The sequence below is a fragment of the Temnothorax nylanderi genome, unplaced genomic scaffold (assembly GCF_030848795.1).
Source record: "Temnothorax nylanderi isolate EJ_2023f unplaced genomic scaffold, tnyl_v1.0 TNYL_tig0556_pilon, whole genome shotgun sequence".
NCBI lineage: Eukaryota > Metazoa > Arthropoda > Insecta > Hymenoptera > Formicidae > Temnothorax > Temnothorax nylanderi.
The window spans coordinates 6,842-11,053 of NW_027249618.1; the positions used below are offsets into that span (position 1 = coordinate 6,842).

Below are 4,212 nucleotides of genomic sequence, written 5' to 3' on the forward strand. Positions count from 1 at the left end.
GTTCAAACCAATTTGTGATTTTGATGTATAATGTAGACATATTGCATTTTGCAGAATTATTTTCTATTCTTTTACTGTATTGAAGTTGAATGTACTCGTATACAGAAGGCTGCATATAAGTATTAATATACCTGTATACCATGGGTATTATATACAAGTATTAATAACATATATTTTTGAAATATTGGATATGAATAAGCATTCATTTAAAAACTACAATATGCATTCCATATAGCTAATGTTTTGTTGGCAAATATATTTACATTGTCAAGCCCAGCGAACTCTTAAAGTATTCAACAGATCTACTCTCTGTCCGATGTGTATACATCAAAATATCTAAGTTGTCAAAACCACTTTGATTCTCATCCTGTAGTATTAAAATACAAACACCACATTCGTTCAAGAACAAAACCATATAAAAAATATTTTAGCGCGTCATAAAGTTTCTCTTGCTTATACAACCACGATCTTATGATTGTTACCATTTGGCAAGAGAACGTAATAGACACGCTTTTCCTTATCTCATTGAAATTCTTGCATATTAGTATGATACTGAGCGTTAGCAAATGATCCGTTAGCTTGTTCGTTCTGTTCAATAACGCTTTGCATTTCAACAGTTGACTCATTGCTAGATTGTCCATTATTTAAATTTCCAGTACTGCTAACGTTATTTGTCACTACATTCACATTATTCGTGGCATTTGATTGTTGCACGTTTAAACTATTTGTGCAGAATTATTATTATTTTTTGATCTGTGTCTAAGTCTATGTGTAGTAAGATATTGTTTTACTGAAAACGCTTTATGGCATATATCGCATTTATATGGCAATGGATCTGGGCAATTTATACCATCCATGACAGTGGACTGCATGAGTAGTTAAATGCATCACGTAATAATGTTTTACAACAAATGACTTCCCACAAGTTTCGCAAATGTAAGGACCAGATACACCATGCGTTTTCTATGTTTATGTAGATTATCCTTACGTGAAAAAACTTTGCCACACAATTCACATTCGTGCATTTTCTGTCCGGTATGAGATACTGAATGTCTAACCAAGTGTTCCTTACGACTGAAAGCTTTTGCACATGTCGTACACACATACGGTCGCTCACCGGTATGTAATTTTCGATGTTGAAAGAGATGTTCTTTTCGTTTGAATGGCTTACTACAAATGTCACAACTGAAGGCATTAACATTAGTTTGCAAAGGATCATCTTTACTTCCAGTATTCGATGGTTCACTCATAAGTGTCTCAACATTACAATTATGATTGCTCATTTGGTTGAATGAAGGAAGTTTTTACCACAGGTCACGGCAAATAGCATTCCTTGCAGCTTGTCCTTGAGGATTCACAGTGATTAAAGATGTTGGCTCTGATCCTGACCTAAGCCTCAGAAATTCTCTGATCTGTTCGATTGAATTACGAGAGATTCCGTCATCAGATGATGTTTTTGCAAATTCTTTAAAATCTTTGTCATTTCGAACTGTCATTAATGGATTCTCTTTGAAACCCAAATTTAAAAATACTTCTGGCGTTGCTTGTACTGTAGTATAAGTTTGTACATTTGGGTTAGGAGATTCATCTTTTTGGGCCTCGGATTGTATTTTTTGTATGATTTGTTGATTCGGTTCCATATCCGTTTCAGTTTTGAGAACTATATTATTATTTTGATGTACAACTGGCGTCTCTTGTTTTACTGAAAATTCTTGCTGTGTTATAATTTGTACTTGCTGTTTTTCAAGTTGAAGTTGTCTATGCTGCTTTTCAAATTCACGTTGTTGCCTTTGTAATTGTTGAAGCTGCTGTGATATCTGTGATTGTCCTTGTACCTGTTGACTGACTTGGCTTTGATTCTGTTGTTGAGATAATTGTGCTGATTGACTCAATTGTTGAGAAATTGCTCTTTGGGATTGTGCTTGCTGATTTATTTGGCTGTGATTCTGTATTTGGCTCTGAGTTTGCTGCTGAATTGCGGGAGATTGATTTTGCTGGTCACTGATTTGATTTTGCGCTTCATTTGATTGATGCGATGATACTTGAGAAGTTTGTTGTTGGTAACTGTAATGAGTCTCTGCTGTAGCTTCAACGACAGCCGCTGCCATACCGCCTGGTTGCATCTGAACCCAAAAAATATTGGATTACTTTTGATGCAAATAAATAAACTAATAAATATATGTAGAATATATTTAACAAAAACGTTGTTATACTTAATATAAAAGTATTATTTATTAATTGCAAACCTGCATAGCACATTTGTATTGCTGTACCCTTGCTTGCACACCACTGATAATTTGTATATTAGAAGTATTTATATTGCTAACTACAACAGGTTGTTGATGCTGTGTTTGATCTGCTAATTGTTGATTATTCATTATTTGGCCTCCCACTGGTGTTGGCACTTTATCCATTGACTTTAGAACATCATCCTCTGGTGTGGACGGTCTTTCCTTTTCGATATTCTTTACATAAACTTTTCCTTCTTTCAGAAATTCCTCAGAAAAACGAAGCGAGGTAAAATAAGACTCCAACATACCCTCAGCATTGACCACAGTTTCTCGGAACTCTATAAAACTCTCTAGCTTCTTGACACATTCGTGGCATACAATTTTTGGTAATGAATCCTCCTCCATAACCTTTAAGAAATACAAATAATTATAATTTAAAATTTATTTATTTTAATATGTGGTAATTTATTCTATTTTAATTCTTCTTTTATGACAATTAGATCATAAAATTAAATATTAATTTATTGTCATATATATCAATCATGTGCCAGAAATGAATGAATAAATAAATAAATAAATCTGTTAAATAGTTACAGTTTATATTATTTTGATAACTTGTATAAAAATATATATATATATTTCTTTTTCAATATGTTAAAATAGACTGAATCAATAACAAAGAAAGTTAAATTTCTGAATCTAAATAGTATAAATGTAAACAATATTTTAATGTTCTAGAAAAAGATGTAAAAGTTGTGTCAGTAATAGTAAAAGTCTATATAAAATTTATGATTTGATCTTAAGGATATACTATAACCTATCCTATATATATGTTGACCTGTTTATATTGATTGTTTCTATATTCTATATTCTACATAAAAAATAAAAACCTTATAAATCTTCTAAGACTTAAATATTAGTAACAAGATAAAAATAAATTAGAAGTATCTGCTTTATTTTAAGTTATTTTCGTAAACCTGTTAAACTTCTATTTTGTTATATCCACTACAGGAAACATATACAGATGTAATACAAATGTATGTACACTCAGTCAACACAAAGCATATCAGTTACATTACATCTATATTATAATTTTGTACACAACATTAACGTAATATATAACATATGTTATTACTGTATACATTGTATGTACATTGTATGTATGTACATACATACTGTGTACTGTGTGCATGTACATTTACATTGTTGAGTGTAAGATTATAACATAGGTGTAATGTAACTGATGCTTTGTATCGACTAGGCAGATATATATCATAATATCATAATCTATGCTTTATTATCCTAAATCTTAACAAAACTTCCTTTAACCATTCTTTTCATGATACATACATATAAATAAACGAACGTATAATGTTGTCATGAAAAATAAGAATATAATAACATAATCGTATTTCAAATATTAACAATGCGGTCTCATGATTAAAAAATATGTTATTTTATTGTTCTCATAGATTTTCAAAAGTATTCTCGCCAAGTGTCAGAGTATATTCTTTAGAGTCTTAATATACATCTGACACAAATATTCTTTATAGATTTTTCAGACATTTTTTTTTATTTTTGTCTTGCTCATGACAAGTCGAATTGACAAATAGGGTTAAGTGACCGCATTATTACAAAAGGATTGAAAATAGCTTGTGTCGCGAGTTGAGCATGAATGCTCACCTGTATCGGTAGATACGTCTGTATTTTCGTTTGCAATTGTCGTCTGCGTCCTTCATCGCGAAAAATATTCATCTTGTTACCCTCACTGCTGGTACACAGTCGACACAATTCATAATAGTTTACCTTACGGTATCCCGACATCGTTTTTCCCGCGGTAAACCGATTACGACCACCGAAGAATCGCAGAAGGAGAGAGAGAAGGCTTTCAATTGCGTGACACTCACTACAGGAACGGTAAACACGCAAAACCACCGCCACCGCCACCGCCACCGCCACCGCCGCCGCCACCGCCGCCACC

The 4,212-nt window shown here is 32.5% G+C and overlaps 1 pseudogene; it reads right to left on the reverse strand.

Moving 5' to 3' along the window:
- Positions 1–238: 238 nt before the first annotated feature.
- Positions 239–4,212, reverse strand: LOC139783895 (uncharacterized; annotated as a pseudogene).